The following is a 10,000-nucleotide window of genomic DNA, read 5'->3' on the forward strand; positions in this document are numbered from 1 at the left end:
GTGCGTGGGTGTGTGTGTGTGTGTGAAGTTGTGTGTTTGTCCATGCAAATTGGATAAGGATGGGGGGGGGGGGGTGGATTCTGAAATGCAGGGTGGCAGAGGCAGAGTGGGCTGCCCCTGCCATCCTGAATTTCGGGAATTCACATATGTGGTCGCAGCTATTGCGAAATAACGCTTGTTTTCCTATCAGGTGCTCTCACTGTGACTCTACATGTCTTGGCTCCAGCACACTGTTCTGCCTAAGAGGGGCAGACAAAACAAACTGTAACAGACAGTATTCAGTCAAAAGATAAATCTCACTGTACTTGGCAACACCTGGAAGAGGTAAGCACAACTATGCAGAGGACGCACAGTTTTGCTGTCTTTCCAAAGCAGATGGACATTTTATTTCCCTCGTCTGTTATGAAGCCCTGACATCTAGCCTGGGGCCTAGAAACCAGCAGCGGCCTCCAAGACCAGTGTCAGCAAGCCACTACTGTAAAAACATGTCGACACCGCTTAACACACACACATCAAAGACGCTCGCAACCGCTTCTGACAGCTGGGGCTGACCAATCGGCACTCAGTTGGCAACGGAAAAAGCCAATGGGAAGTGTTGTGGCTGATGAACTGGCCAATTAGGTTGCGGTCTCATTCTGCCATGTGTGTTGATGTGTTGAAGCTGAGGAGATGACACGGGCACACGTGTCATCGAGGATGTTGAGTGGTGTCGTGTGTGTGTGTGTGTGGGGGAGGGGGGGGGGGGAGGGGGGCGTGCGTGCATGACTGTTACAGTAGGAGTGTGTTTCATATCTACTGAAAGCTGAAATTTTGTAAGGCTCCCTCCTTATGCAAGATAAAACTTTGAATTTATTATTTAGAATTTCTTTTCAAAGTGTTAAAAAAAGTAAAGTGCAGAGCAAAATATTTTGATGGGGAGACTGCCATCTCATCAACATCCATTCAAATCCAGACATACTGCAAAAATACTAAGCACGGGCTGATTGGCTAAAAACTCTCTCCATCCAATGACAGCCATACATGTAGAGTAATGACACAACAGCAGCGGCTGGCACCTCGGCTAGAGACTAGAGTTACAGTGAGAGCCTCAACCAACCTGCTAACAAGACATCTACGCATCACATTACAGGATCAAATTACAGGCATAGGCTGTGTCTGTGTGTGTGTGTGTGTGGGGGGGGGGTGTGTGTGTGTGTGTGTGTGTGTGTGTGTGTGTGTGTGTGTGTGTGTGTGTGCGCGTGTGTGTGTGTGTGCGTGTGTGTGTGTGTGTGTGTGTGTGTTTGTCTGTGTATGTGTGTGTGTGTGTGTGTGTGTGTGTGTGTGTGTGTGTGTGTGTGTGTGTGTTTGTCTGTGTATGTGTGTGTGTGTGTGTGCGTGTGTGTGTGTGTGTGTGTGTGTGTGTTTGTGTTAAAGGGTCTCAGAAGCAGATCCAGGTAAATGTCACACACACACACACACACACACACACACACACACACACACACAGACACACAGACACACACACACGTGGTCGCTGCACTAGTGCCTCTTCTGGTCGGTCGGTGCATGGCACCTGTTCGGGGGGAGGGGAACCGCGCGGGGGAAGTGGGGGTGTTGGGGGGTGGGGGTAGCATGAAACTCCTCGTCAGGTGAAAAGAAGCGGCTGGCGACTACACATGTATCAGAGGTAGCATGCGCTCGACTACAACTCTCCCCAGATTGGCAGAGAGGGGGTGGAGCAATGATCAGGACAGCAGGGGGAATTTGGCCAAGTACAATTGGGGAGAAAAAGGGGGAGAAAAAAACTTGATAAAAAAAATCTAAAGCTTTAAAAGAAAGTGCTTAATATACACATGTGGTATTCATTCACCTTATGTACATGTAGCTCCGCCCACTTGACCCAGTTGTGTTATGACTTCCTGTTCAAAACACCGTCTGTTTTACCTGCTCACTAGTACTGTACTGTCACAGGAAGTGTCAACACAATAGGAAGTAACTGGCTGACCCCTGTGTTGGAACATAAGGTGAATAGGTGACACACAGGCAGGGCCATGCCATCTTCAAGCTGTGATACCTGTATGGGTACTGGTCTGGATGCAGTGTTTCCCACAGGATGTAGTGAGATTGTGGTGGGTGGTCGACCTCAGACCCTCTGGGGTCTGGGGGCATGGCCACCCGGAAAAAAATGTTGTACATTTTACAAATATAATCATCAATCTGGTGCATTTTGAGAGCAAAATTAACAAATTAGACCATGGTAATGAATGGGAAACACTGGTATGGGTGCTGACCACTGACCTAAATAATATGGACAAACTCATCCACTATTTTCTGGACTCACGTTTTGCAGCAAAGTGTTGTATGTCGCCATCTTGGGGTCCTTGTGCAGCTCACGTGAGATGGGGGTTTCCCAGAGCCGCAACTCCGCCTGCTATTGGTCTGTGATCGGCAAGTTGCGTGTCGCGATCACTGGACAGGTGACCTGTCAATCACACCCTTTTCTACCATCTATTTTACTCCCAAACGGGCGAGTTATGAAAAGGTGAAATTAGCTATATAGACCAAAACCGTGTTTCGCCCCTGCCTGGAAAGATGTTTAATCCTGTTACAAAGTCGAGCATTTTAACATGGGGTGAATGCCTACTGCACCCAGCCCCAAGTGATGTTTCGATGAACTACAGCTTTCAGGAACATTTTTGGACTTCAGGTGGGAAGGTCTAAGCTTGCCCACTGGTGCTGATCCTAAGAGGAACTGTTGCTGTGCGCTCATGCAGGACTAGTCCACATCAGCACTGTATGCAGTAAGAAGCTCCTAACTCTCCATCTGTAAGGTGATGATTTAGAGCTAATAGTTGGCACGATGGACGATGGCATCGACCATCGTCGATGGGCCGACCCCCATCGACCTCTGAGCTTTCTACATCGCACATCGTGAGAAATCATCTGCCAAGTCCACTCACTGTGACGCGTGGGGGACGCTCGGGCGGCATTAAACAAGCGCACCTAGTTCAGAGAAGCGGTAGAGTGGAGGAGAAGGGGGAGGGGAGGAGAAGCAGAAGTCCTGGTTGTGTTGGTGTGTAAACGTTAAGACAAAGAAGAAACTTCACGTTCTTTCCTGTTTTCAACCCAAAGTGAGTACAAGTCTTCAACTGTGAATTTAACTTGCCTGTTTCCAGGAAGTCGCTCCATTACATACTGTAGGCTGCTGCTGCTGTGTTTCTATCTCTCCTTAACTCTCTGTCTCTGTTAGGTTCAAAACTGAGCCCACACAAATCTAATGTTATATCCACCAGTAATTCTGTCAGTTTTCTGCCAGCTAGTTAAATTCAACACACACACGTTGGTCAAGATCTGTAACGATAACTTTATTTTGCGCGATGTTTCACTGTGGAACCATCGTGATGTTTCACTGTGGAACCATCGTGACGGCTATTTGGTTGACATTGAACAACCCTACTAATGCACAATCATCAGTAAATGGTTGCAGCTCAATTGACATTTTGATTTGAAGAGGGAAGAAAGTGAATCAATGTCAGCCCTGATCCAAAGGCATCCATCGAAGCAGGAAAGCGAGTGGCTGGGCTACAGATTAAAACCTTGAATCAATTTTGCTTCTCACTTTATCTCCTCTAGTGTGCACATTTTGGCTCTTCACCACAAATGTCAATCTTCCATTCAACAAAGAGATATTTCCTCTTACAAAATGACTGCTAGCACACAATTAAAACATTCCTACGTCCTCCATAAGTCCTCCTACTGACAAAATACACACTGGATGCTCTATATTTTAGAGATATTGAATGAAGTGAAACTATTGTTTTACCCACCATTTAAAAAAAAAAAGTGTTTTGGCAATGGACTCATTCTGTCTCTGTGAGTCAAATAGCAATTTGAGTGTGTGTGTGTGTGTGTGTGTGTGTGTGTGTGTGTGTGTGTGTGTGTGTGTGTGTGTGTGTGTGTGTGTGTGTGTGTGTGTGTGTGTGTGTGTGTGTGTGTTTCCAAACTATCCACCTGGTTTACGCAGCAACACTAGTGCAGTAAGCATGTAAAAAGTGGGACTTCTACATTGAGTGTATCTGTAAATTCCTAGAATAAAACAGTCCTACAGTACAATGAGAAACACAAATAGAGACCGGTCAGTGCGGACACGGTGTATACTAGCATATTTTACATTCTTGCAAGAGAGGGGAGGGCAAAGACAAATACAAATGTGAATGCACTGAAGTCAGATCCAGATCAAATATTTGAAATCCCCAACATCTCCTGGAGTGAGTGACTGGTACAAGGCTCCGTTCAAAGTTACCGAAATAATATGAGGAGCAGCAGCAACATAAATAAATACAGCCCAACACACACACACACACACACACACACACACACACACACACACACACACACACACACACACACACACACACACACACACACCACACACACAACTCTACCTGTAACAACCAAAAACTCATTTTCTGAGCCACAAAATGCTGCACACAGAAAGAAGAAAACATGGGGAAAAAAACATTGAAACTAAAGATGGCTGCATTATGAAACTCAGTTACTCTGAAACAAGGAAGTTGTTCAGCAATAATATCTGCTGATGTGCCTAAAGTGCTAGGTCATCTAACAGTCTCACAATCACTCAGTGTTTCCCTCAGAGGCCACGAGCTGATGGAGAGAGAGAGACAGAGAGAAAGAGAGAGAGAGAGAGAGAGAGAGAGAGAGAGAGAGAGAGAGAGAGAGAGAGAGAGAGTTTTATTCTATTCTATCTTATTCTATTATATTTGATTCTTTTTTGCTTTGTTTTGTTTTTCACTCTCTTCTGAAGATTTCAAAATAACAACGGTTATTTACAGATTCTGTGAATTTTTGTTAATATGCTGTAATTGCTCACTATTTTGCACTATCACCATTTAACTGCCCGTTTATTACTGTTCTGTTATTATTCTGAATAGATTCCGGTCAACAATGGTCTTCTTTTGTATTCTATACTATTACATTCCATTTAATTTTCTTTTGTCTTCCTCTTTGAATATCTTCAGATTTTGTGATTTATGTTACTGGGTAACAAAATGTCTTGTTTTCTGTTTTTGATTCTTTGGAACTGCTAAGTGTTGCTAATGTATGCTTTGGCAATGTAAGATGCACCTTATCATGCCAATAAAGCCCTTTGAATTGAATTGAATTGAATTGAATTGAATTGAGAGAGAGAGAGAGACCAGCTGAAAACAAAATCAAATACTGTAATAGCAGCCTTTATCTATCTGTCCATTTGTTAACAACACAGCTAAGTCCTGCATTATACTACATACATTCACATTCCTCTCTGTCCATTCCATTTCAACACTTCCTTTCTTCACCCATGTCAAACCTTCCTCCATCCTCCCTCCATCTCCACTGTGTGGACGAGTAGAGGCTTTGCAGTTGCATTACAAATCTCAACCACTGATGTGCTGCGTTGTGGCGCTGCACAAATAACGTCTAAATACACATGTATGACAATCAGGCAAGAAAAAGAGTGGTGGGGCAAGAGGCGAGTCTAGTGAAAATGGACGTGCGTGTGCAGAGCACCCCCCCTACGCACACACACACACACACACACACACACACACACACACACACACACACACACACACACACACACACACACACACACACACACACACACACACAAGAAAAAAGATAAACATCAATCATATCCCAGTTAGCACAAATTAAGCTAGCCACAATGGCTACCTTGGCTAAGCAGCTAGGTTTTTGTTGTAACAGTAACAACAGACGGGGATGAAAAGAGCAGTGTAAGCGGAAGGAGAATCTGCGTTCCCTGCAAAACTGGTGGAGGCCTTATCCCAACTGCCAACTTCTGCAAATCAGACTAATTACATGCAACTACTAGCCACTACTACCACTAACACTAGTTTAGATAAGTTAACTATTGTGCAACTTAGATGTGTTGACCACAAGGCAGTGATGGTTAGCTGGCTAGATATGATGAACTATTAGCTAGCAACCTAACTTATCTAAATACAAATTCAAACAGCACAGAAATTAACCATTGGTATTTAATTATGTTAGAGGCACAAGTCCTACTTTGAGAAAGCCCTTCACAGCCATTGCGTGCCCAATTGCTGTGACCTCCACTATGGTTATGTCACTCAGAAGCCCTATAGTCTCTCAGCCCTTCATCATCTTCCTCACTCCATCACTCTCCCTCTCTCTGCTGTCTCTGTGTCACCTACTTCTTCAGGCTTGACCTCTCCTTTCATTTCTACCCTCCCTGCAAGGTTTCACTTTCCAGATCCAGGCCAAGGCACTAAGATATGCCTGGCCAGGCCAAGGCACTAAGTAAGACATGCCTGGCCAGGCCAAGGCACTAAGATATGCCTGGCCAGGCTAAAGCACTAAGATATGCCTGGCCAGGCCAAGGCACTAGGTCCGATATGGTCCGATATTTAAAAGAAGTCTGTCTGTCTGACTACCACCACTATTATACAGTTTGTGAGTTTTTAAAGTCCAAAGATGCCAAACATTTTGTGCCGGAATTGCAGTCACGAGTCAGTCGCAAAAACTGCAAAACTACTTCACATGGCAAGAGGAACAGTCTCAGAATTTACAACAACAGACGACAAACTGCATCAGCAATGAGTGGATGAAAGTCAAAGCTCAATGACCTGGGCAGATGCTATGGAACCAACAGGACCTTATGGAAAATGCCTGTATCCAAGCCAAGGCCAACGTGCAAAGACGCATTAGCTGGTGCAAGGAGAACAAAACCTGGAGGCCTGAACAATGGAAGAAAATATGCGGTCTGTGGTCTTTCACCTGTTTTCCAATTGGACAAAGAAAAAGGAAGCCCTCAACCCAAATGTCTGTTGCCATTTTGGACAGATCAACACATCAACAGGTGGTGGATCTATAACAGTAGACACAGACATCTACTCTGCATTATTAGGTCTCAGTGGCGATTGATCTACCATGCTCTTTTGCCAATATGAGAGCATTTTACAGGACCAGGTGCAAAACCCTGTTCCCTCATGATGCTTCCATGTTCCAAGATGGCAACGCCAAACACCAGAACAAAGTGAAACTGCTTCAGTGGAACCATCGCTGAACCTTTTACGAGACATTCTGGAGCAAGTGGATTTCCAGCTCCTTCATCGCCTCAAAGAACTGGAGGCTTTGCTTCTGGAAAGAAAGATCCAATATCCTAACTTCACACACTTCAGCATGCAGGGTGACAGCAGCACTCCAAGAGACGATTAAAGCTCTTCTGAAGGCCTCGCACCTCACCAGTCATTTGATATTCATGGAGTTTCCTAAAGCTTAAAAACTCTTGTTCTTCTACCTTCTCTCCTTTCTGCTCCTCTTCCCTGTAAGGATCCCCAATAGTACCATAGAGAAACCTTCTACTCTTTCTGTCTTTCTTTCTCTCTTTCTCCCTCTCTCTCTTATTTCTCACGGACAAAAGATGACGTCTAATAAACTGGAGTCATTTCATCTTTTTCTCTGCCTCTGGATCCTTTCTTCTCCGCCCACCCTCAGCAAGCGGAGGATTACTCCTTGTAGATTGACCCTTTTTGCTCTCTCCTCTCCTCCCTCTGTCCCTGTCAGTCCTCCCTTCATCTCGACTATTTCTCCTCCCTCCCTCCCTCCCTCCCTCCCGCTCGTTCCTCCCCCTCACGCCTCGCGCTCGCAGCTCGGGGAACAGTGGATTACCTCCATTGAGCTACAGTATGCGGCGTGATTAGCCGCAGCTCAACAGTTGTTAAGATGACAGAGAGCAATCATCAGAAACCTATACGGCTGCAGAGCAAACCTCCGCTGTTGCTATTATGGCACATGGCTTTGATCACAGGGATGAGTGGCATCGTCTGCAGACCCAGTGTGTGTGTGTGTGTGTGTGTGTGTGTGTGTGTGTGTGTGTGTGTGTGAGAGAGAGAGAGAGAGAGAGAGAGAGAGAGAGAGTGCATGCGTGCATGTGTGCGCATTAGTATGCACAAGCAAAACCTACTTACCTACTTAAACATAATAATAACATCAATAACAACAAAGTAACTTTATGCTAACTATCCTTTAGGGACTTTGTGCATCAAGCACCACTTTGCAGTGCTGATTCCAACCAAGTGCCGAGCGAAACACACAGCCTTAATCAATTCACTATTGCAGCGGCAATGATGCCTTTCAACTCGCTCCCTTTTAATGAGATTTGCAATAGAAAAGAGGCAGCGGCCCCACAGTAACTTCAGCTCTCTCTCAAGTAGCCTGCCTGTGATGTGTGTGTGTGTGTGTGTGTGTGTGTGTGTGTGTGTGTGTGTGTGTGTGTGTGTGTGTGTGTGTGTGCGTGTGTGTGTGTGTGTGCAGTATACAGCAGATGCTTCAGCTGAGGGGAGCCACACATCAGCGTTGGTACTCCGCCATTAGCATATCAGCATGTCTCTCTGTCTCTCTCTCTCATGCTGTCAGAAATTGATGATCTGCAATTACACAGCATGTGTCAGTGCAGCTAAACATCATTTATCAGCTCCATGCTGACAGTAGCTACATGACTGAACAAGCGGAGGGCCACTGTCACAATAAAAGTACCATATTTTCTATCCCAGGAGTGTGGAACACAAGACAAAAGTTGCTGTCATACAGGGGGGGGGGGGGGGAAGACAAGACAATTAGTTTAATATAGCCTACAGAAGAAGGATGCATCTACAGTATGTACCTATAACCAGGGATGCAAATTCATGGATAGTGAAAAAGGTGACAGATAGACCCGGACTGTAGACACAAAACCACTCAGAAATCATTCACTTAATAAGTGCCCCATTTTGGGATCAAAAAGGTGACTGTCATGTAAAGGTGACTTGCATCCCTGTTTACTGTAATCTATAGGAAGGAATGTTACATGAATATATTATAGTGATACCATCAAGCAAATAAGTGGAAAAAGTCTAAAAGTAGGCTATGTTGTTAAGCAATATAGAGTATGGCAAACTCACTGCTGAGTATTATAAGTCCATATAGGGATATTATAGGAATATTATGATAACCATTGGAGATAAAGTATGATAAGGTAATGATAAGATAATGATAGAAGATATAAGTCTCTGTATGCATATTATAGGTGATTATTATAGGATAGTGATTTTTACTTTGGGACATTTGATTTGATTTATTATGGATATAAAGACACACCATCCAAGGGAATAAAACATGCAAAAGTGCGGACACTTATTTCCAGCATGGTCCCTGACAGTTAATCCCTCTATGTGACTTCAGCTTTGTGTCCAGTGACCATCTTAACTGTCTACTTTAGCGTCCTGAAAAGCCTAAATGAACAAATCGATTAAATAAACTGGACTTGGAGCCAAACTTTTCGAGATGGAAACCCCCTAGCTACTGTACCACACCACGGAAACATCAATTGATATTCTCGTGGGGACTTGCTGTGTCTCTGCATACATACATAGTCATATATTGTTTTATGACGTTATCGTACTTTAAGATAGCTTTTCAACATTCCCCCATGGACTTGAAGTTTCCCTGCGATACTTGTAGCAGTAGTTACTGTGGTTATTTTTCGTATTCATTTGCTTAAATGTTGTTATATTACTCACGATATCCGACTCCTCTGAAGCTTTGCTACACCAAATCCCTCAGTTCAGCTTGCAGGAGGCGAGTAATGCACTTCAAGACATATATAGATCGATACTTGAGGAGACATTCACACACTCGGTGGTCTCGGAGGTGACAGAGTTGAGTCTCTCTCGTCCTGTCCTGAGCGCAGGGACGCTGCTTCCCTCTGCGCGCCCCCGCAACAATCACCTGCCATGTGATAGCCTTGTGGGAGCGCGCACACCACTGCCAATAATGTTGCCTTTATGTGCTCCTCGTAAAAGTAGGAGGTTGTTGCACGCTCAAGCGCGTCTGATTGGAAATAGTAACACATTAGTAAGCTTGTAACAAGGCTAAGTAACTAGTTAGCTTGTAGTTGTAACAATATGTTGCACATAGCACATAGGCAACATTATTTAAT

General features: G+C 44.5%; 1 protein-coding gene across 4 annotated transcripts in view; it reads right to left on the bottom strand.

Annotated features, from left to right (window-relative positions):
• The window catches only part of ppfibp2b (PPFIA binding protein 2b), a 92,369-nt gene extending 82,611 nt beyond the window's left edge, over positions 1-9,758 (bottom strand). For all 4 annotated transcript variants that reach the window (XM_083655190.1, XM_083655189.1, XM_083655188.1 and 1 more), the window contains exon 1: positions 9,582-9,758. The gene's annotated coding sequence lies outside the window, so the exon portion shown is untranslated. The remainder of the gene's footprint in view (positions 1-9,581) is intronic.
• Positions 9,759-10,000: the final 242 nt, after the last annotated feature.

This window comes from Poromitra crassiceps, assembly GCF_964638095.1.
Source record: "Poromitra crassiceps genome assembly, chromosome: 18".
Lineage (NCBI taxonomy): Eukaryota > Metazoa > Chordata > Actinopteri > Beryciformes > Melamphaidae > Poromitra > Poromitra crassiceps.